We start from the raw sequence: 24,969 nt of genomic DNA on the forward strand, positions 1-24,969 counted from the left end.
GTGTCACCTTATCTTTGGAAGTAACCTCTCATGAGATCACTCCCAAAGAGGGGCAATTGTTGACACCCGATTTTTTATCAATCTTTTTTCGATTTATCTTTGAAAATTCATAAAAAAATTCATAAAAAATTGGAAAATTACAAAGTCAACTTTGGTAGCCTTGGCTAAGCTCAAGGAACCATTTTTTATCAAAAAATAATTTTTCATATTTTTCGCATTTTTTATATTTTTCAGAAAATAGGAAAATTCCCAAAAAATCAAGAAAAATATCAGTCAAGGTCACAAAAATACAGAAAAATAGTCAGTATTTTTCTTTTAATTTGCTTTTCATTTTGACCTCTTGAAATTTGAAAATTCCAATTCGGATTTGTGTGTTCCTTCACAAATGCACCCCACAAAGTAGACATAAAAATACCATTTGGGGTCATTTTATTTTTATATCTTCACTATTGAGGGTTGTGACATGATTCTCTAGTATTCCATTTCACATTCTGATCCAATTACGCCTTAATTTGCTCAATTTCGGCATTAGGGACTTAATTGCACATAAAATTCTTTCACTTTAGTCCCTAAAATGCCAAATTCGAAATTAAATCTTCCTAAGAGGCTCCCATGGAACCCTATGACCCCTATCCTATAGTTTTTGACCTTCTGAATCTAATGATAGGCTCAATTGATGATAATTATTTTATTAAGGACTCCAATTTTGTAAAAATCAATTTTCCGATCCTACTCAATATTTGGGGTTTTCACTCAATTTCAAAGGAATTTTTCACAAAAATCACATCTTTCGAGACAATCCATGTTGGGAAAATGATTTTTGTCATCAATTTCATGGAAAAATGCTAATTACCACCCCGATTTGGCCTTCATTGCATGAACCGGGTCCGCCGGGTCGGGCGGATCCGACCCGGAGACCCTAGATCGTTCATTGTCTTCCCTAGAGATTCACCGGCGCAAGAGAGAGGGGGAATCCATTTCTTGAGTTCGTTATTCAGCGACAAAGCTTCGAGAAGCTTCTAGAACGGCCGACGGTTAGGGGGGAGTTAACAAAAACAAAAAAATGCTCGCAAACGAGAGAAGGGGGGATTCAGAGAGAACGAATAGGAGAAAGAGAGAAAGAGACGCCATTAGAGAGGGGAACATCGAGAGCTTGAAGCTTCGTCGCCGGCCAGCTCGAGCGACGCCTCTCCTCGCCGATAGCATCAATCGATTCCTGGTGGTCTCGTGAAGACTTTGGAACCAAGCGCCGTCGTCAACGAGGTCAAAACAGGTGAGTGAACTCGTGATTTTCAGGTTCGGTTTGTCATAGTTCAGTACCAATAGGTTGCTGTTTTTTCTGCGTTCTTCAGTTAGATAGATTCCTATGGCTCGGCTGATTCCGTTTCCATGCTTCATTTGTGATTTCTACGCATGAAAAATCCCTCTCGTCGACCTCCTAACCTCATGTTTCGTTCCGAGCTCGTGAGCTCATCTCTTCTCAAAACCGGAGTTGCCGAACCTCGAGGTAAGTATCTTCTGTTCTATAGATGTCGATTGACAGAGTTAACGTTTGATTGAACGCAGAATTGTCACGTTTGACGGTTGTCGGGCATGTGTGTTTGATTGGATCTCTGTTTTGCTAGAAATAGAGCTATTTCTCTCATGAAATCTTGAATAGGTAGATCGTGAGGTGATAAGGATTAGATTTGCAGCAGAATCATTGATCTTCAGCGAAGTTTTGTGTCATTTTGTTAGTTCGTCGGAAGTTGCGGGTTCGGCCGGACATTGAAGGCCGGTTTAGGTTAGTTCAAGTCTGTCTTCGGGGCTAAACTCGGGATATTTTGAGGTAGGATAGTTGGAGAGTCGAATGAGCGAAGAATCGCGGAATTCGGGGAAGGTTTGCACGTCGGAATCGAGTTCCGGCGAGGCGCCGGCAAGGTTCGCCGGCGCCGATCATCTTCTCGGGCGACGACGTTGACCGGTCAACGAAAGTTGACCCGGTCAACGACCACGTGTCGTCGACGTGGCGGACACGTGGCGGCCACATCGGCGAGTTGTTACAACAAAAAATGATCCGACGGCCTAAATTAGGCCACGTGTCAAGATCTCGAATCTTTAAAAATAAAAATCATTTTTTCAAATATATTCCATTTTTCAAAAAATAAAAAAAATATTTTGTGATCACGTGGCCCAGGTTTGGCCACGCGTCACCATTCCGATCGTTGGATCAAATTTTCGAAAATTCAAGTAATAAATAAAAATCATTTTCAGAAAAATAAAAAATGCTTAGATCGAACGGTTGAGATTTGATCTCATCATTTGATCTGAACCGTTGATCTCGGTATGTAGATCGTGCGGTGGATATTAAGTCCTCCTTTAATCAGAACCGTTGATTCCAGTAGCACCATCCGACCGTCGCCCTTGCGCCACGTGGCGCAATCCGGAGCATCGTTCAATTTTAGGCGGGAATTTTCAAACGTTCGGGCGCCAAAATTCAAGCGACACCATTTTGGGGAACGCCGGTCCAGGCGCGGGTCCGGATCGGGCGGATCGGTCCGTGGACCGGGTTGACCCGGTCCGATTAATAATAAAAAAATAAAAAAGAAAATAATAATAAATCCAAAAAAATTAGGAAAAATTGTAGAAAATTCCCAAAAATTCCCAAAATTCTCAAAAATTGAGGAATGGCCACAATCAACTAGCCAATCCTATTTTTGAAATTTCTTCCCCCGATTTTTCTAAAAAATGACAATTTTTCCCTTTAGGGGTAATTAGTCTCAAAAAAATTCCCGTGAACCTCTAAAAAATGTTGAAAATTAGGAAATGGGTCCGTTTAAATGGCCAATCCTATTTTTGACATTCCTCACTCCAGATTATTTCAGAAATGACGATTTTTCCCTTTTTGGCAAATCGTCTCCAAATTTTCTTAAAATTACGATTTTGCCCCCTCATGGGCGAATCACTCCCAAATCACTCCTAATCCCCTCCTATGCTTTGAATACCCTTTCCCTAAGCCGATAGAGCTATACTAGGAATGCCACGTTGATTTGATGCGATTTATCCGTACGTTATGGATTCCTTGATTTGTGCATTTACTTTGATTGATTGTGATTGCTAGGATAGTCACTCCCATCTACATGAACTCCTAGATTAGGATCCGTACCCCACTCGTCTACATGAAATCCGAGATTAGAAAAATCCATTCAACTTAGGTACCGAAAGGGCGTCAATTAAGATAATTGACGTAACTAAGTCCCCGAACCCACCTCTCTGGTTCTCGCAGAATCGAATAGAAACTCCCGACTATTCGATAGGGTTTCCAATCATACCTTGTACAAAATGATTAGTGGCGACTCCTTAGCATGCACATATAGCACATGCCACTAGACCACACCGAAAGGTCGATCACGTTATCCTCCGTTACGATTTGGGTAATGGGCCTTGGGAGAGGTCTGCGTCCGAAGGTCCACACACAATCGGGCCGGAAGGGCGACCCATTAGCCCTCTCCGAGGAGGGTCGCGACATCATTTTACAAGGTTTTGCAGAGTTTACGTAAGAAATTGAGGGGATCCGGTGTCTAAGAAAACTTTCCGGAGGATTGGACACCATAAATGACTGAGTTGGGCAAGATGGAGAGTGAGGAGGAGAAGGTCCATGAGGGGCTGAAGGAATTGGGGGTGATGCCTTTCTTTTGCCTCCGGATTCTTTATCTTTTTCCCATTTTTTGAATCGTTCTCGAAGAGTTAAAACATTAGATCAAGGAGGCGGTGCAGCAGTACTAAGGATAGCTGCAAATGAAGAGGAGCAAGTTCTTGGGGAAGGTTCTATATTTGGAGCTAGGGCTAGGAAGGAAATAGAAAAGATTCAGTGCAAAAAAGAGGCCTTTGATTCTGGAGGATCTGGATATGGTGTTTGAGCTTTTCAATCTCATGGGTTTGATCTCCCAAATAATGACTAGGAGGAATTTACTTTGTCTTGAGCAAATAAAGTCTCTTCCGAAAATCTTCTAATATCTTCTTAGACACAGCGGTTGTCCGATCCACTCGCTCTAGGAGGGTGGTAACTGTACTTAGGGCCACATTCTGAGCAAGTGCATTTTCTATTTGCCAGTTTAAAATAGTCTCAGCGGGAGTAGGTTCCTTGCATCTTCCTTGCATATTCACATCATTAGGTGTAGGTATCTTGAGCGCATGGTAATACTTTTGCTGTGGATCAGAGAACTTTTCCAATGGAGGAAATTGAATGGTACTAGAACTAGCTTATGGGCTTGAAGACTATAATGGAAGGAAGTCTTCCGGTTGGAACATGCAGATGCTGGGTAGGACTGAAGGTGGTTCTAGCTTTAGAGTGTATGTGTATGGCTGAGGGAGTTCAATGGGATAAGAGTTCTTCTTGACCCATTTTCTGGATGGGCTTGTAGAAAGGAGAAGTAACTAACCTCTTTGTTGACGGTGGTAGAGGTGGTGCTGGTTTAGGTTCATTTGGGCAAGAGGGTGGTGGTGGTGTAATTTGAGGAGGCTTGGGTGAGCCGTACTCAACCATGTATTGCCATCTTCCACCATCTTCGTCAAGTGGTCCCACCGTAGGGTCACCATTTAGGTATCTCTAGTAGAGAGAATTCTTCTTCTTTTTCCTTTTGGAAGAAGGTCTATCATCTTCTTCTTCTCTTTGGGAACATGAAGAATAAGCACAATCAATATGCCAAAAGCAATATCCCGTAGGATCCTTGAAATAATGGACTGGTCATCCATCCGCATCGAAGGACTAGACGAACTCCCTAGGATCGGGACACTCCATGTTGACCGGATTAGTCGGACATGGGGTGAAACACATGACGGTAGGAAAAGAGGGGAAAATGGAAGAAGATTCTTCCTTTTCCTTGGTGAACTTGATGGTAACAGTGTCATCTTTCTTTTTGGTGAAGTGGGGTTCGGAGGATTGAACTGGTCTAGTATTTTGGTGAAGCTTTTCATAGTTGGTTACCTAATTATCAAGAAGAAGCTTAATAAGCTGATCTCTGGGAATTTGCCTGGGTACATGGACACATGAGATCTGTTCATGATCAACAAAGATAAATAGGGTATCTTCAGAATTGGGAAGATTAATATTTATGGCATGATTTTGAACCCTATAAATCATTTGATAGTGAAGAGTAGCAACTATAAACCCCAAAAGAAGATTAAGATCAGCAAGGACTATGCTAAAGTTTGGAAAAAAGGTCATGAAGACGGTACCAACATTCAGAGTGGTCTGGATGGTGCCAATGCAATCATGTTGCTAGTTAATAAAACGGGTGTCAAGCAAAGCAACTATTGCCACAATAGGCAAACATTTACATCCATGGAGCGAAAGAGCAAGATGAATGGCTCTAAATAGATGTGAGTATAACCTTATTAAGCCCATTGAAGAGGGAGCTCTTGGCGAATCTACAAAGTGATAAACTGCTCTTGCTAGGTCGACAGGATAGGGTACTGATCAAATTTTGACGACTAGACATATTCCTTAATAGTGCGAGGAGTATGGATTCACGTTTGATAGATCCGATGGGTGAGAAGGAAGAGGATTTTGAGAAGGTAGAGTTTGGATTCATGAGAGGAAGCTGGGTTTTTGAAATCTTGCTTTCCTCGGCTAGATAGGCTACCTCATAAAGATAGTCCATCTTGGAGGCTGTAGACTTCTAAAGCTCAAGAGGAGGGGCTAAACAAACTGGAGATTCATGAAGAACAAGCGAAGTTTCTGGGAGAGTTTCCATGATAGTGGAGCTTTTCTCACCATGCAAGTCATGACTTAGAATCCTAATCTTAACTTGGTTTTGACGATAAGTGGCTCTGATACTAGGAAGGAAGCGAAAAAAAGCTTAAACTTGAAGCAGGTATGCTATCCCCAACACTAAGCTCTATTGGCCAAATCTAGGATACCGCCTTTTAGCTTCCGGGCTCAATCTTGAAGCTCACCCTCAAGGTGCTAGAAATTTCTAATTCATAGGTTCCACAAAGTTGCAAGTGAAAAGCATAATGAACTACATCGTATTACCAAATTAATAAAATGATTCTAAAAGCCTAGGTACCATGCTTGGATGAGAACTAGAGAGGAGAATTTAGAGACTCATCGTAAAGGAAACTTCACACTAATATTCGGAGGGAGGTTAAGTCTACCTGATTACATGATTCAATGGGCCTTATATAGGTGAGGAGAAACACAACCGGACAAACACAAATATTGGATATACAGATCTACCGACACTACTGAAAACATAATAGTACACAATACATGACTAGACATCTTTTGACCACTAAGGGGCCAAGTATTAAAAGAAAGAAAGAGATATACACATGTAAATGACAAGGCCGACAATCCTTACAATTTATAATTGAACCCTTCTTTAGTATTGTCTTCCGAGCTATCCGAGCTATCGGGGCCATCCTTTTGCCTCTGATAAGCACGCCAAAGTCATTCTTGTTCGTCTTTTTCTCCGGATAGAATATCCTCTTGTGTGATTGGGTTCTGGGGATCTAGTTGATATAACATGTGGTGATGCCAATAATTTGGTAGAGTGATTGAACTCGAAGGAATATCTTAAGAGTTGGAAGGAACATCCCGAGAGCTCTGCGCATAAGGGTCTTGAAAAAGTGGTTCTCCCCACGAGTCTTGGAAATCAGTATCCATTGAAGATTGGCTTTGTTGGTTCCGATGAAAAATTTCTAGAGCTTCTTGAGTGGACTTACTTATGTGGCTCTGGTATCATGAAACATCATCTGTATCTGATGGCTATACTTCTAGAGGGATAGTGCAATTTTCTTAGCATAGGATTTTCTAGAGTTCTCTGTATTCACAAGGAATAGATGAGATACAACTTAGCAAAGTCTTGTAAACACGAGCAACTTCCCAATTGTGTTGAGGCTTGTACGTGGTCGTTTCAAGCAAGCTTGGTTTGGATCTCACGTCTCCCATAGGACTGATGAATGTCCATCGTATGTGGAAAAGCATGACAATGTGTCTTTCCGGTTCTGGTCTTTCTATACGCCTTTGCATCTTGAATAATTCTCTCCAAGCACCAAGTGGCTGAAATCATAGCAACATATCAATCATGTTCTTTTGGTTGGAATAATCACCTACTAGTGCTCTAGATAAAACTCTAATGATCTTTTTAGTGGGGAACTCAATGGATATAGTGTATAGATTGAACATGTACCAAAACATCCATTTTAACTCTTTAGGAAAATCTTGATATGGTGATAATTGCAAGGGATGAATAAATGGGTTTTGAAAATGAAGACCACTGGATTTCAACATCAAACCACCATAGTCTCCGAAGACTTGGTAATGGTACTGCTAGAGATAATGCTCTTGGGTAGGGGTGAGTCGATTGACCTAAATCATAACTAAGACATCTAGGGGGTATTTGTGGCTATTCCACTGGTTTTCTCTCATATCAATGACACGAAATGTGTCAAGCATCGGTTCCTTTCGTACATACATGTTGATAGAGGAAACCGGTTGTTTGGGTCCGGACAGAAAATCTGCAAGATCATTTTTATCTCCCGCAAGGTGCTTAGTATCAAAAGAATATTCTAAGAGCCATTTTGTCAACCTTAGCAACTAACGATGAGAGATTTGTTTCTATTTGAATTTCAACATTTAAGGAAAGGAGGACATGTCCATTTCTACCAAAAAAAAAAAAATGATGTCTAATGAGATGGAACTCAAACGTCTTGATTCCATATTTCTACCAAAAAAATGATGTCCAATGGTAATGGATTTCTGCAGGAGTGAATCGTTTATTTTTGTAAGCATAAATGTAGCGCTTATCGTGACATCCCGAATCCTAGGGTCGTTTACATGAAGATAGCGGGTCAAGTTAGGCAACTTCTAGAGGGAGACACGTTATAGGGGTATATAACATAGGAAGGAATCATCACATTTGAATTAGACAAGTGTCCACCTATTGGAAGATTCTAGAACCTAGCCTTTCTAGGTGGCAACACATTATTAGACCACTTAGAAAGAGAGTAAAGACAAGCTAGTAACACATGGAAAGTGAGTGAGACAAACACAGCTTTCCATGAAGATCACGTAATCTTTGACCGGTCAAATCGAGATCTTTGACTTTGACCAAATCTTTAACCGAGTCAAACGTGATCTTTCATAATAATTACCGTAATCTTTGAATAGTCAAATATCATGATTACAACGTTAACTCAGCGAGGTAGGTGGCACGCATGTGGCTACAAGAAGAAACTTGTATTCTTCGACCGTACAAGTGTCCCGCCACCTTGAAACCTAAAGCCCTAGCCTAGGTCTAGCCTCCACAGATGGAAGAATATAATGGGACCACTCGTTATGTCATCATGGTACTACCAATGATTAAGGATAAGTGGCGAACAAGTGTAAAGCAGAAAAAGACAAGGCTTTCTTGGAGAGGAAGCTAAGGGAGCCTATAAACAGCTAAGGGTACATTAGAAATCCCTTGTCCTCAACCTCTCTCTCTTTCTCAGCCACTCCTTCTCATCTCACGCCTCTCTCTATATTCTCTCTCCCTTTCACACGCCCACTCTCTCTCTCCCCTCCTACACGCCGGCCTCTCTCTCTCTCTCTCTCACACCCCCATCGAATCGCCGCCACCGCCTTGCGCCGCCTCTTGTTGCCTTGTCTTCTTATTGCATGACGTAGGACATCGTAGTTCGGGTAACAGGTAAGTGGGACTACTAGATCTAATGCGGTAACATCCGTTTGTTACTTAAACGAAGTATTACATTAGATTGACATGAATTGTGTGCATTTTATGTGCAATAAGTGTGTTATTGCATTAAGCCATGACCGTATTTTCTTGCATTAAAATGATTTAATGCATGCGCCCGCAAGAATGTGTTTGTGTAGATCATCCAAGGAGCGACATATGGCCCGGATAGGCAATTATGGCCTGGATAGGCAAACGTTCTCTTAAAGTTTCAAGGGCTCGTATTGTGGGCATATTGAGCCGTCGTTCCCGTGAAGGAGATTATGGGAGACATTCACCCTTTGATGATGTTAAACCTCTAAGTGAGCATTCTCGAGATGCGACTTACTAATTATGGCCCGACTAGGCAAATGTTTATGGCTCGAATAGGCATAAAAATTGGCGAGCGAGGAATGACCGTTTGATGTGACTTGCATGAATTGATATGTTCATGGCATTTGAAAAAAAATTATGTGGTAAACTCTACGCATTTGATGATTTATAAATAAAGATTCATGCTCATCTTTACAATGGATCACAAGACAGCTTTTGTTGAGTATAAAGCTGACATTCCCGCTTTAGGCCTAATAATTTCATTTGCTAGGATGTTCGCTCATCCCTTTATTTTTCAGGAAACTAAGATAGATCCTCCTTGCGCCTTGCTATTTGGATTGTCGACTCACGTGGAATATTCTCAGCCGGAAGTTGTAAATGTAGAAACCGGCGTCAAAGAGTAGGTGGAGGAATGCTCATGGGTGGGTCCTCTACGCAATTTTGATGGGCCGTCGGGTTTCCGAGGCAGAGTAACGCTTTAGGAGAGTACCCGAGTCCGAATGAGAAAGAAGTTCTAATAGTTTAGAGACAGTAAGGAAATATCGAGTAGCAGTAGTTGAGATGAACTTCCTAACATTTGATTGTACATATTTAAGGGAAGGTAATGAGTATTGTAAGATATACTTGGTACATATCTAAGTAGGTTTGAAAATATCTTGGTAGCCGGTATGTCTATTATATAGGTAGCCTGCGGTCATGTTTTCGCAAATAGATAATAAAGGTTGGCAAAAAAACAATAAATAAATTAGAAAAGAGTAGAATGGGGGCAAAGGTCCTGGGGTCGTTACACTTACCATCAATTTCTTCAAGGAAAATGGCTGCCCAATAATTGTCACTTGCATCTTCTGTAGTATTCTCTTGCTAGTAGATAGAATTTGCAATAGAGGAAGGTGTTGCAGCGTCACCTTTAAATAGGTAATTCTTCAGTTTGCTTTGATCCCCATGAGGTGCATTCTTTTTCAACATTCTTTGAAGCGGATGGAGTGCGTTAGAAATTTTTGGAAAAAAATCTTGGATATAATTGACTATCCTAAGAAATATTTGCATCCGGTTGACCGTCGGGTCTTTTGAGGGAAACTTCTGCAATTCTTCTGCAATATGGGCATGGACAATAAGTTCCTTCTTTCAAATGCATCCCAAGGAACTATATTTCCTTTTAGGCAATGATCATTTTCTTTTGGAAAAGCATGATGTCATGCTTTTGGACAATCTCAGCAAACCGAGAGAGGAGCTTACAGTGAGATTCTTCATTAGCACTATAGATAAGGATGTCATCAATGTAAATATGGGGTAAATTTGTCACAAATGTACCAGTTTAGAGTTTTTTATAGTCAAAAAAATTGTTTGGGGTAAATTTGTTTCAAGTATACCTGTTTAGGGTTTTTCTTAATATTAACCCAATAAAAAAATGGAAACAGACGTAAGTCCGATATAACAATTTTCAATCTACAACTTCTAGGTAAAGTTCATTAAAACATAACGAAAGGCAAGATATGTAACCCTACCATAAGCTGATCTATGAGTTTCTTATGTGTGTAGTAATTCGTTAGGGTTAAGTGTTTTAAGTACTAGTCGAATGCATCTAATAACCATGTTCAATATTGTGAAAGTGTCATATGTGATCTCATTTATGAAAATGATAAAATAATCTAACGGCCTAGATTTCTAGTTTTGTTGATTAGGGAAGTACGAAACCAAGGTGTAAATGGTCAAGTTTGTAGAGCAAATCAATCCCAACAAACCTACCATGGATAGAGGCCAAAAATATGCAAGTGTATCCATAGCAATTATGAGGATGACCAGTAATTTGCATATTTATACACCCTTAAGTTTTTTGTTCTTCACACCTTAACCTAGGCCGAGTTCTACTCTCTCCTCAAAATCACATGATCAAATTGTTTCGTTGACCTCTTTATGTTTGTCCTTTTCTCTGATGTAAGAACGGGAGATGAAAATGCAGCCAAGAATCATGCATTTCATGTCGTCCCAATCATTTTGTAGAGCGAGTTCCGACACATCAGTCAGATGAATCCAGAATGCACGAAAAAGATCGGATCAATGATCTACCAGAATAGGTCTTCATCTCTCTCTCTCTCTCTCTCTCTCTAAAGTACCGAATGACTGCTCTCCTCTCATTTGCTATTTTATTTTGCCTAAGCAGAGGAAAATGTGGGGATGAAAGGATACCCTCACTCTACCTCAAGCCAAATCTAAGGCATGCGTGGACTTCATCGAGAATACACAGTGAAACGAACTAAGGTGCAAGGAGACGAAGATACCACTAAGCCTGGAAACAAAGAGTTACCAACGTGGGAAAAGTATCGATCGCTTATATCACTGATCTCATGAAAAGAAGAGGCAGCAGAATTCGATACTACTCTTTCCAACGAAGAAAAGCCTAATTCCCCGAGTGAATCTTCATGTACAAACCCAACCCCTAATCTTATTGCGAGGTAAAATCATAGTGGAACAGAAAAAAGGAACAAATTAATAGTCAATGGTTTCACTTTTAAGTATCTAAGGTGAAAATTGTACAAGAGTTCAATGTACTTATTAGCGAACAAGATGTGTACTCTAATTCCATGAATAATGCATCCTCTTCTTTTCCCTTATCAGGGATCTTGTATTGCAGTTTATCTTCAATTTATACATGCTCTCGCTCATGAAGCATATACGAGTCTCACTTTCACAGTAAGCAAAAGTGATTAGGGAAGTTAGTTGGAATTTGGTTACCATAGAAGGTGATTCGGGAAATGATTCGTTCTCATAGAGATTATCAATCTTCTTCTTCTTCTCAAGTAAGTGTTATCAAACTTAGTCTATCACATGTATCAGCTAGTTCAACGGCAGTCATTAGTTAAAACTAGCAAAATGACATTACAAGTGCATATCTTTTATATGGTACATATTTTAGTGCCGAAGCTTTTCAAGCAGTCACTTGAGTGCTAATTTGGGGAAAAGATGAGTACTTCAATGCCATCGGCGAGACATGTCATTAATTAATTATAAATTGGCTGACGTGGCTTGCTGAAAAAATCTACTCAAAGAAAATCATAAAAAAAACCATTTTTTCCCTCAACAGTAAAAAAGATAAATAAAAAAATACGAAAAATACAAGGAGATATTTTCTCGCCAAATCCTTTGTCTGTCTCTCTTCTTCTTTGATGGTTGAGCGATGGTTCCTTAATGGAGCTTAGTCATTTAACGTTAGGGTACTGTTGGGTTTATGGGTGGGCCATAGGCTACCCATGTGGGCTAGCCCAGCCCGTTGCCCACAAGTGTAACTGCGTTACCTCTTGAAGACATTAGAAAAGACCGTTCTCACGTTCTTTCGGTAAATCCTCTTGAACGACGCTCTTTAAACGGACGCTTTTTTTATTGTGAAAATGAGAACAGTGAAGAACAATAAGAGAAAATCGACGACATTATACCGATGGATGACCTCTCTCAAATGCTACAATGGGAACATTTAATCCGTGGACAACCTAGGTATGTCCGTTTACATGATATACTTCTCCGATTAGTGATTCAAGTAAGATTTTGGACATGTTTTCTATGTAATCCGCTACGTATGTAATGGAAATACGTTTCCTTCATTGTTATCATAGCACTGTTCTTCATTCCTGATCATGTTTGTGTTTTGGTAATTGCAATTAGCATGAAAACCTGTTTTCGAACGTACTGTTTTATGCCAATCAATTATGTTCTGTCCAATGAAAGTAGTTTTTGAACATATAGTTGAAACCGTCTCGGCAAGACAAGAATTTTGAGTGGTCACCTGTCACCGAATGACGCTGGGAGATGCCGCACGTGCCACCATGAAATCGGGCCAATCGACGTCACAATGAAATGTTGCCTTTGCGCGTGTTTTCCCTTGGTGAAAATTGATATTGAATATACTATCAGGTTTGTTTCGTTGATACGAACATTTGGACAGGTCAAGCACCGCTGGAGAATATTAGACAGAGCTACATGTGCCGACACGCGCTACATAGGGGTTATGTGCATGGGCGTCACGCACCTACTTGCGCGGCACATGTAACGAACCATTGCAACGTATGTGCTGACATGGCTGATAATGTAACTGACTCGACCCGACCCAATCAACGCTAACCATTGACCGTTGATTGGTCAACCGTCACCGTTGACCCACGTGTGGACTTCAGGTGCAGAAGCTTTAGGCGAGACATGGGAGCTCTGATTGGGGCGTGCGAGATACCGCTGTATTCGTCATGAAATTATCCACACTGTGGTATAGGTTTTGTATATGTTTGATATTCTTAAAGTTGTAAAAACACGTGCGAAACCCTAAATGTATATTTTGGGATTTCATCGTATAATTTTTACATGTATTTATTTAATTTTTTTGGAAAACACAAAAGATATGTTGCATGTACATAACTACATAAAGATTGTGTATAGCACGGTTCGTTGATAGAATGTATAAAGTTTAAAGTTCTTGCTATTTGTGTCATGTATTTTGCAATTTGACTGTAATTGATGCATGTATTATTTGAGTATTAGTTCATATCTTTGACCAGAAAAATCTAGGCATCCCCAAAACTCAACCTGCAAATTTCGAGCTTTGGATTAACTTGAATGGAAGAATGGTCAGTGAACAAATGGGGAAAGGAATAAATGCACTTGATATAAATGATATTGGGCAAAAGGACACTTCGAATGTCAATATTTGTGTACGGCGATCACTCCGGTGTCAATATTTCTTTTGGATCACTTAAATGCTAATTTTTTTTTAAAAAATAATTATTTGAGTGCCAACTCCAATAAGCTAAATAACTAAAAATAGGCTAAAAATTTAAAAAAGAAAAGAAAAGAAATCAAAGCTTGCGGTGGCTAGGATTTGCACAGCCCTCACCGCCGCCACCCCACCACAACCGATAATGGCTAGCGAAGGTAGAGATGGGCCAGCGAGGGTTCTTGAGCCACGACTTGTGGCCGGCGACCCTACCGATGATTGCCGTGGGCTCGACCTTGTTGATCCGGGCGAGGTTGACCCTTGTCGGGGCCGGGCGACACCGACCTCACTACGCCTAGACGGGATAGACCTCGTCCAGCGACGACCCGGCTAAGGTTCAAAGAGGTCGGCTTCGCCCAACCCCGATGGGGCAATTGGTGGGGGTCGCCGGCCATTGGCCAAGGCTCGATGACCTCCGCTGGCCCATCCCCTACCCTTATTTTTGCAACCTCTGATTAAAAAAAAAAAAATAGCTCATTTTTAATTTTTTTAATATTACATGAAATTTTTTAAAAACTTTTGCCTTTTTCTTTTGTCACATGTGCTGTCTTTTTTTAAAAAGATCCACATATTATTAAAAAAATTAATTAAAAAATGTCATGTAGACTGTTTGGCCGAAATTGATAGTTAAGTGATCTTTTTTTTTTTTTTTGGGATTTGGCACTTAAGTGAGCTAGTAAAAAGTATTGGCACCAAAATAAGCCGCATATAAATATTGAAGCTCTAGGTATCCTTTTGCCGCTAATATTGTTTCAGTTATATAGTATGGGGTTATATGGTATGCGAGGAACGGCCTAATTTTCCGACACAGAACTCCAAACCCAAAAGAAGTCATTGATTCGACCCTTATTTCCCTGGAAAACTACGGAAGATGGCATATTTCAGCTGGAAAAGCTCAGATTGAAATGATATCCGACAAAGAAAGTACAAGCCTCTTGGAAGCCAGTACCTTTAGAATACATGTCGACGGATCTCTCGTACCCGGAGCTCTCGAAGGGTCGGTGGTGTGGATACTGCGAGATTCGACAGGTTGCCTTTGCGGCAGCGTCGGCCTTGGTGATTGAAGCTCTAGCCATGGAGGAAGCCCTCAATCGTATCCTCTCTCTCCTCCCGATGAAGACTCCAGAAGCACGAAAGATTTTCTCTTCCCGTCAGGAAGACCCCATGGTTTATTCTGATTGTGAGGCCCTACTCGACGCGGTGCAATAGCCCATCTGATCTATCCAGAGCTGCCCACGATCCTATCTTTAGCTGTAAAAACTTGCTTGTTAATTTCGCTAAGGGCTTCCGACCAAAAAAAAAAAAAAAATCGCTGTCCACTGCAAATCGCTGTCCGCTGTCCTAGAGAGTCAAACATGATTTGCGGATTGAATGGCGAGAACTAGGAAAAAAGAGTAACCCAAAATTGGGTTTCTTCGCCATCCCGAGCTTTATGGGATCTACTTTGTGTGGAAGCCCATCTTTCGGGTCTTCCCCTTCGAAATTTATGAATGGAAGTTTAGTTCCACAACCCCGTCCCACCACCCCCCAAAAAAAAATAAAAGTTATGTCTTCTTTGCAGGAGAGGAGGCTGAACCGAGATGGTGGAGGATGCGCAGAGGGAGCGAGCTCCGTGGAGGGTGGTGATGATGGCGGATACGAACTTTATGCACAAGACGTTGCTGGTGACCGAGCGCTCAAGCTTTATGCGAATCTTTATCATTTCAATTTAGTTGAATTTAGGTAAATTGGACTCTGAATGCTCGAATGTTTTGAAATTTCGTTGCATTTTTTGTTGCGATGTGCAGGGCAACCGTTGAAGGCAGCTTTGCTACTCAATCATGACCCAACTGGACCCTCTCGATTATTGTCTACCATGTATGACCTGTATCGATTCCTTTCCTTTCTTCCAGTGTGAAAATTTTTATTCCGGTTGGAATGAGTTACAATCTGGTTTTCGGATTTTCAGATTTTGCTAATCTAATTGGAAGACTTGAGTTGGTAAAGGTTCGTCTAATTTAGTGTGGAATTCTCGTTTCTTTGTGCGAAATTCAAATGTATCCATGTGGTCTAGATGGTAGTGTTTTGACAATTGTTGTTGGGTGGATGTGCTGTCCTCTGCCTGTTACGGTTAATGATGTAGCTAGAGAAATTATAAGGAGGAATTTGGTTCTATTATGATTGTCTTTTTGGCCAAAACAAACTTCACAGAGGTTTCTCTCTACAATTAGCATCAAGTGAAATCTGTAAAGCAGAGGCAATAATAGTCATTAAATCTTCCTTAAGAGTTCTGTCTCTTGCATGAGTTGATACCCAATTGGTGGGCTGGTTAGCTGATCTACGAACACCATTCATTGAACGTCTTCAATGCTTCTTGTCTGAGATGTCCTGGACTATGAATTCAATTTCCAGTTGCATGGGAAATTTTGAACTATCAACCGTTTAAAAATTTGCTCGACATCTGTTTTAATATTGGCCTCTCTACAGCCTTCTTGAGCAGCTTTTTGAAAACCATTTTTGAATTGCAAGAGATTCCACAACTTCTACATCATTTGCCTGAACTGCAACCTATTGCACCTAGCAAAACTTCTGTTTCATCACAAGCGACTACACCTATTCGCCCTTTACCAGATTCCATGATTAAACCACCATCGAAATTCATTTTCACCACACTACTCCATAATCAGGGTTCCTCCAAACCTGTGCCTCCCCTTTCTTTCTTCTGAAGTTCTCTAGTTTGCTTGGTCTTTGTCTAGGCATTGATCTGGAAGAACACCTCCAATTCAGAGCTTACTTAAGCAAAGTCTACAAATGGTCAGGAACTCTTCCTTGAGAGGTCTCCTCGCATCTATTTTTCCATATATACTTGCTTCCCCTTTAGTCCACGTTCATTGAGCAACTCCAACAACCATCTGTAAAAGGTTTACATACCCGATTCCAAATTTTGAGACCCAGCCTGACAGACATAATTAAACACATTGATTCCATGGTCAAAGGAATAACAAGTGCTCCACAATTTCCTCATCTCTACAAATGAGCATGCTGCAATTTCTTTAATTCTCCTGATAACTAAGATTCTTCCAACTGCAAAAACATTTGGCACAATCTCCACATGAGGGGTGTTGATCTTCTGGTGGGCATTGAAGGCTCCAATACATTTTCCACTCTCTATCTTCTATTAAATGAGGAAGAACCACAGTAGCAATCTTTTTTCTTAATATTGCCACTAGAGTCCTGTGCTTCAAACTGTTTCGATAGTAGTTTCCAAGTGAGCTCGGGTTGACTAGGAATCCAGCTCAGACGGAACTTAAAGACCAGCTTGCCATGTTTGCCCACTTCCTGCCAACATTCTTCCACCACAAACAACCCATCATCCTTATAGGTAATAACTGTTCTAAATTTTGCAACGGTGTAATGAGATGAACTTGTTCATTTCAATCCCCAGATCACCCTCATAGGATTCCTTTCAGACATGCTGGTACTCAGTGCAAGGTTACCTCTTTCAAGTTTCTGATCTTCCGGCTCCTTATCCTTGCCAATCACATTTCCTCCCGAGCCAATGTACATCACAAGATCTAAGTTATCTAGATCATCACAATATGCACTCGATACTCATCGCCAGGACCTTTCCACCTTGGTTGACATAACTGATACCATTCTGAATCAGGTGATGAAGGCCAATGATGTTTAGTCCACTCTATACTGAAACTCATCCCTCACTTCTACTCCAGGTACAGGACCTAAAATTTGTTTTCTGGTGCTAATAAATGTTCCCTTATCCTTCAAGATTTTTGTTGTACGAAGATCAACCCTTTTTCGTTTGCTTTCACCTTTGGTCTTGGCTTCTTTCCTGCAAATAGCTTGGAACAGACGCAAGGTCTCCCTGACTATGTTTTGACTAACATCATCATGGTGCTTTCATGGATCGTTGGCTTGGGAAAATCAGGATGTTGTGGACACTGATGAGCACCATGAAGATCTTCAGGTGTCTTTACATCCTAGAGCATTTACAATGAACCCACCTCCTTTTGGTCATGGTTCTTCAGAAAGTAAACGCACAATGATGATGTTAGTTGAAACAAAGTCCGGGAGACACTGCGTCGGTTCCAAGTTTTTTGTAGGAAGCTCTTGTAGGAAGAAGTAGCCAAGACCAAAGTTGAAAGCAAACAAAGAAGGGTTGATCTTCGTGCAGCGAAAATCTTGAAGGATGAGGGAAGATTTGTTAACACTAGAAAACAAATTTTAGGTCCTATATCTGGAGTCGAATTTGGGGATGAGTTTCAGTATAGAGTGGAGCTAAACATCAGCGACCTTCATCGCCCAATTCAGAACGGTATCGGTTGTGTCAAACAAGGTGGAAAGGTCCTGGCAATGGGTATCGGGTGCATATTGTGATGATTTGGATAACTCTGATTTTGTGAGATACATTGGCTTGGGAGGGAATGTGATTGGCAAGGACAAGGAGCCCGAAGATCAAAAACTTGAAAGAGGTAACCTTGCTCTGAGTAACAGCATAGCTGAAAGGAATCCTGTAAGGGTGATTTGGGGATTGAAAGGAACAAGTTCATCTCATTACTCCGATGCAAAATTTAGAACGGGTATTACATATAAGTATGATGGGTTGTATGTGGTGGAAGAATGTTGGCATGGCAAGCTGGTCTTTAAGTTCCGTCTGAATCGGATTCCTGGTCAGCCCGAGCATGCTTGGACAGTGGTATCGAAAAATTCTGAAGCACGGGACTCTAGTGGCAATATTAAGAAAAATGATTGTTAATAGCTAGATCTTTGGGGATCATTTCGCACCAATATTTGTAGTTACCATGTCCATCCTTAATATATAATGCCAATTGGGGTGCATAGCACTGACTTGTATTGGTATCGATAGCCCATCTAATATTTCCTCACCGATTGATACCTATAAGGAGCCTCACACGCTTTGCACATGACCTCTTTATATTTTGACACTGTGCCTTGATATTTCTTCTCGTGTGCATAGTAGGTGCACAGATTGTAATGCCACGAAAATGTGGCATGCTCAAATCGCAATAACCAGAACTAGAAGCACAACATGCCAAAGAGGAAAAGAATTAGCGCACATGCCTAGTTTGGAATCCATTGGAGTTGATGTGGAATGTCGACGATTCACGGAACAAGCCTTCGCCTCTATTACTTTGGTTTATTGCTGGTCGATGAGAAAACTCCATAGGAATGAAATAGTATGTTCCGAAATTTTACGTCAAAAGGGTTGGGGGGCCTTGTGCCTTTTATAGAGTTTTCGGCGCGGGCCCTCTCATCACGTATAAAGCCTAACTTGGCCAACACTAACCAGTCCATATTGAAACTAATTAAGAATATTAATAACATACCTAGATAGACCAACCTATATAATAATTTCAATTATTGTAAACCACATTAAGAAAATTCTAACATTCTCCCACTTGTTTATATTAATTAAAAATGTACTATATGTATACACCTTTATGTTGGTCTTGTGATTATTTTTAATAGTCAATCTGATCCCATAAAGTTTTATACACTGAATTATGGCAATAATTGCATCAATAGACAGAGCCTTCCATAGTCACAAATGCCTTTAACTCTAATGATATGAATTCAGTATGTAGTGTGGCGAATGGATAACGCCTCATATATTATGTGTCATCTCCTTTATCAGTTACTTTCTCTCTCCTTATATGTTACAAAACTTGATGTGCTGCCAAAGAATATCCTAATGGTTCCAATAAACCCACATATGTATTATCCTTATAGTTAATTGCACTTTAGTGTAACAAGACATATCCACAAGGCATATATTTGAATGTTCTTTAGCCTTGACTCAAGGTTTACACAATGCCTTGAGATATTCACTAGAAATATGTATTCAATTTTATAATAATACATTCACAGATACTTATTGAATGTAAAAGAGTTTATACATACTGAAATATTACAAAATTGTAAGAACTATAGATGTCAACTTTATTAGAGCAAAAGTAAAGAACTCCCGCTAAACAACAACATCCAATGATGCTCCTAAGCCCATGCTAATGACATGTCTTTTAAATATACAAGGGCGAAGGTCTTTAGTTAGTGGATGTGCAATCATATCATATGTAGAAACATGTTCTACTGCAATCACATTTCATCATTGGCGGCCGGCCATATAGACTGAAATGACACAATTGCAAAAGGTTAAGGACTGCATTGATAAAAAAAAAAAAGATAATAATTTAGGATTGAATTGGCATAACTATATTATATTTACAAATTTTTTGATAATTTTTCCATTACAGTTAATTCTTATAATACTGGATACGCTTAATATTAACATGTCAGGGGGGAAGCGTAGTCATTAGGGCTGCAACCATTCTTGTGGAGTTACATTACGCGTTCTTCGCAGGAGAGGAGGTGGCTGAACCGAGATGGTGGAGGATGCGCAGAGCGAGCGAGCTCCTTAGAGGGTGACGATGATGGTGGATACGAACTTCGTGCCCAAGACGTGGGATAAGTGGGCTTCCTCTTATGTTGGGTCTGGTGATGCTGAGCGAGCGCTAAAGCTTGATGCGTTTCTTTGTCATTTCCAGTTTAGTTGAATTGGAGTGGGACTGCTCGAATGGTTTAAAATTTCATAGTCTGTCTGTGTGGAGAAGCTGCTCCCTCGACGTAAGCCTTGTGATGCCAAGCAAACGAAGAATCATGCATCATATCGAGCTTCCATGCAAACTTACTCACGACCTGCAACGATCACGTCTCACGTGGTCCATACTTGCAGGTAAACAACATATCGATCCCCTCTCTTATCAGAGGGAGAACCGCCCCATGGCAAGTTGATCGTCCATGTGAAACTTTAGGTTTTCACATCAACCTCGTCTTCAGTCCAACTTCTTTCCCTGATATTGATCTCGAGGCTCGATTCACCCACACCTCCGCCGGTTCCTTGATTCGTTCCTCATAAATGGTGTCGATAGCTCACTAGGATTTCTCTCGCACCTCGGTTTAGTCAACGAGAAAACTCTGTATCAATTCCCCATTTGGTTCTGATGGACATTGTTTTTAATTGGAGCCAATTCAGTTCGATTTACCCAAAGCCAAGTCGGCCACCCGTATGACAGGCTCACACGGTGTCAAATTTGGGGCTCGCCTACCATTCCCCAACGTGTCAAAAATGAAAAAAAGAGGAAGAAGAAGAATCATAGAGGAAGAGAACATGGAACAACTACAAGTTAATGGTCTGATAGATTCCATTTTTCATGTATCTAATGCAACGATTGTAAGAAACCTATCTTTTTTGTATGATGCCCTGATAGCTTCATTGATTTTATTCTCCAAGGATTGTATTGCAAAATGCATGAATTGTACATATCTTCTTTCTTATCACACATCTCAAATGGCGTCTCATTTTAACTTATATATATACTCTCCCTCATTACACACTAAGAGTTTGCCTTAACAAGCGGAGGCCTTGAATGTGCATATATGCCCATGGGCCCTCGGGAAAGTCCATTTGGACAGTGGCTAACAGCATAATTGTTAAAATCAAAAAAACATAAGACAAATAAAAATATTAAAAGTATGAACCGTAAATTGTGAATTGAATATCGAATTGAATCTAGAAATGACATCTCTTATGTCAATGACACGAAGGGATGAAAATCGAATTGAATCTTAAAATAATTTTTACTTCAAATATTAGTTACAATTTTTGGTATGTCATTTCATTTACATTCAATTTCAAACTATAAAATTTACTTCTAATTTACTGTTACTAATCAGAATACCTTATACATATTAAAACACATTATTTCATAGATTGAAGTATAAAAAGTTGAATTGCTAAATTGATATATGCATATGAAGTTGTTGATTCCTAAAAACGAAACGATAGTTTCGCTGGCTATGCTATTCAAAAGATTAGAGATTTACCTAGTAGGTGGTGTGCTAATTATATTGTAATCATCTGCTAGATGTAACATTAATTTAAGGGTGAATCAGGATAAATCTCGTATCTCGATTTCTCTTTCTCGCTTTTGCACTCTATTTCGTTATGGTTCTACATCGAATCCTAACAAATTGAGTTTATCTTTAGACATTCTAGCATATAGAGGGATTTCCGAAATAGCCTCTGCTCTTCCTCCGAAGAATTATTCCTCACTCTGTCAGATCCCAAGAGTGACTTAGAGGACATATTAAGGCTTTTATCCTTCAAATGTGGATCAACTTCACCTTCTCCGGTAAACTTCATTGCGATTGACTTCTAGGAATCGATGCATCTCTCCCTACTTCAATTTCTTCTCCATCACCTACTTGCCACATGGAGCCTGTTTAATCAGTTCTATCTGTCGTAGTCTACTAGACCAACCCAAGAATCTCTCCTTCGTATGTGAGCATTTAAAAATTCAGAATGGGGAAAGTGGAGGATTTTAATATTTTGAACTAGAAAGTAGTAGGATTATGCTGTATTTTTCATGCTAGTCTTGCTAGTAGGGCTGGAGCGCCAATAATAGCCATTTTGTTCCTGATAATAATTTCTAAACAATTTTTTTTTTCTATTTCTATTACTAGATGAGTTTATAATAAGATAAACACGTTTAATAACAACACAAATTTTCATTCCCGAAATAGAAATTTTGATTGATAACAGCATAAAATTTCTACGATTCCCAATCGCCGAGCCGCAGACAATGACCGGTGGATAGGCAGATGGCGATCGGCAACCGGCGAAGTGATGGCCAAATGACGGCAATGAGTAGACGGCGGTCAGCGATAGGGACAAGAGAGAGGGAAACCGCACACGAGAGAGGGAGTGATCGATAAGAAGAATTCTTATTTTTGTTTCTGTTCTAGAAATGCTAATATAGGAAATTTCTACTGCTCATTTCTATTCCAAACTTATTTATGGACTAAAAGTTTGTTTCAAAAATGAAAAAATATAATTAGTGTTACCAAACGAATTTTTGTTCAAATTCAGATGAGAAATAGATAAACAAATGATTATCTTGCGCGCCCTAAACTTATCAAATCTCCATCCCTTCCCTTCTTTAGTTTGGGACTCAGACATAAGAGCCCAACTCCTCCAATGGAGTTATTTTCATTCTCCTGTTAAACCCAACCATAAATTAGCTATTGTCTTGTCAACCTCATCACACCTTTATTGTTGGAAACTTAAACCATAGAGTATGTGGGGATTGCACAGGCCACGACTTTATTAATACTTCTCCTGCTGCCTGCGAAAGCACTAATCCTCTCACTCTCGCAGCTTCCTTAGCTATTTTCACTCTCGCAACTTCCGTGGATTTTGATGTCCTATTCCCAACACACCTTCCTTTAAGTCTCATCCTTGACATTTGAACTTAAAAACAAGGAGGAGTTTGGAGACTTACACTCTGGCCTCAAGCTATGCAGTAGTCACGTAGCAAATTTTTTTTTTCATCTTTTCTGCATTTGTCGCAATTGCGTTAAGCAAAAAAAAACAAGAGTCATCCACAAAAAGACATGAGAAAGGACAGGACATCTTTTCTTCGGCAGAACGCCGTTCAGGGATCCTTCGGCCACGGATTCGTGTATTCAATAGTGTAGGTGCTGCTTTGTTTGATCTCCTTTCTTCTCGTGTCTGTCTTTGCGGCTTTTGAGTGTGTGGACTAATGGGGATTCTTGCTTGTAGCTTAATTTGTGATGCCAGCACCAATTTGGAGGGTAAGCTTGTTGACTGGCATAATGCCAGCCACTCCGGCTGCTCTCAGAATATAGGTTGCTTATTGAATTGTGATACGCTTGTCCCTCATGGACCAGAATTTGATGTGGAATCTTTATTCCTATCCCCATTCCGGACAATCGTTTAGGTGAATAGTCCTTCTGAGGGAGATTTATGATGTGCTAGTTGGGTCATTACAGTACCGCTGCTCGAGGGAGAGAGGGAAACAAGTCGTTTTATACCACGTGTAGCTATGTTGGTTCATGTGTATTGGACGGCCTTTCCTGCAAAACATGCAATTGTAAATGTTCTGTATAGATAACGCAGATTCGACTGCCTATGATCTTGTTTACGTATTATTCTGCAGGGATCTGGGAATTGGGACAAGTTCAAAAGTTATGCCTGGGGTATTGACTAACAGCGGCTTGTTTAGATACGCATGTTATGTTGATAGGTACATGCCTTGCCATCTTCTTAAGTTCTTTAAAATCAGTTGACTTGGGGCCTTCATGAGCCTGTTTCTTTGATGAGTCCTACATATTATCTGTGGTATTGAAAGTTGATTTGACGATTGTAGTGCCAAACAAGAAGGAACAAAGGCAGATCCAATTCAATTGCGGCAATTTCTTTGATTTCCTAAAATGTGGAAAGCTCTTAGACAGAGACTTTCTTTATTGGGCCAAACTAATGCACATATATCTCTTTCTGTCATCTGTTTCTCACCTTCTCATTTCTCCACTCCAAGCATTGTTCATCTGGTTCCTTGTTTTAAGGGCTGTAGTATATACTGGTAATGTTTGGTGGCTGTGATTTTGAATGCAGACCTTGTCACGTTGATCCATGAGAATTGGTTCTGCGCAAGAAGCATGGTGGCACAGTGAGCATAAGTTCTAAGTATATTGGCAGATAAAAAGAATTGGTTTAGGCGATAATGAAAGCAGGCAGTTTTAAGCAATCAGATATTGCAGATAATTGTTTAGCTTGCATTTCCCCCATCTGTCACAGGTGTGACGGTTCAATTGGAGCGGTCTCGAGTGCTGTAATGGCTGCTGATCAGTTTGCATGGCAGTTAAACAGAAGAAATCTTTGACCTCGCAGCGAAGTTGAAATTGTAATCCTCAAGATTTCCTCTTGTTTTGCTGTTTGGACAAGTCAATCTTAAGGAGCTCGAATCCTGTACTTTTTTTATCACTTAAAATGATCATCTATAGTTACGATTATAGAGCACATGGTTTTTGAACACTTGTTAATCATGAAGAAAAGTCTATATTTTAAAGGAGAAATTACAAAATCCTTTGCGTTAAAGTTGCGGCAGACGAAGTTCTAACGACATAACAAAGTGAAAGTTTAGGAGTGGCTATGAAAGTACAGAACAAAATGCACATTACTTCCAGAATTTAGAGTGTGTGTACAATTTTCCCTAAATCAAAAGTAGAGATAAATGATGTAAAGCATGGCAGAAAATGAAAATTGTTGGGGGAGAAACTATTTAATGGCTATTGGGAATGTGG

At 40.2% G+C, this 24,969-nt stretch overlaps 1 protein-coding gene and 1 long non-coding RNA gene across 2 annotated transcripts in view; one reads left to right on the forward strand and one right to left on the reverse strand.

Moving 5' to 3' along the window:
• Positions 1 to 5,639: 5,639 nt before the first annotated feature.
• On the reverse strand, positions 5,640 to 24,548 carry LOC125314434. Its single transcript, XR_007197929.1, has 3 exons — positions 24,471 to 24,548; positions 15,643 to 15,652; positions 5,640 to 5,650 (listed from the first exon to the last, which is right to left on the reverse strand). It is a non-coding gene; the product is annotated as an uncharacterized LOC125314434 (long non-coding RNA).
• The window catches only part of LOC115727607, an 89,078-nt gene continuing 84,247 nt past the window's right edge, over positions 20,139 to 24,969 (forward strand). Inside the window, exon 1 of the mRNA XM_048276668.1 lies at positions 20,139 to 20,232. The gene's annotated coding sequence lies outside the window, so the exon portion shown is untranslated. The remainder of the gene's footprint in view (positions 20,233 to 24,969) is intronic.

The sequence above is a fragment of the Rhodamnia argentea genome, chromosome 3 (assembly GCF_020921035.1).
Source record: "Rhodamnia argentea isolate NSW1041297 chromosome 3, ASM2092103v1, whole genome shotgun sequence".
Lineage (NCBI taxonomy): Eukaryota > Viridiplantae > Streptophyta > Magnoliopsida > Myrtales > Myrtaceae > Rhodamnia > Rhodamnia argentea.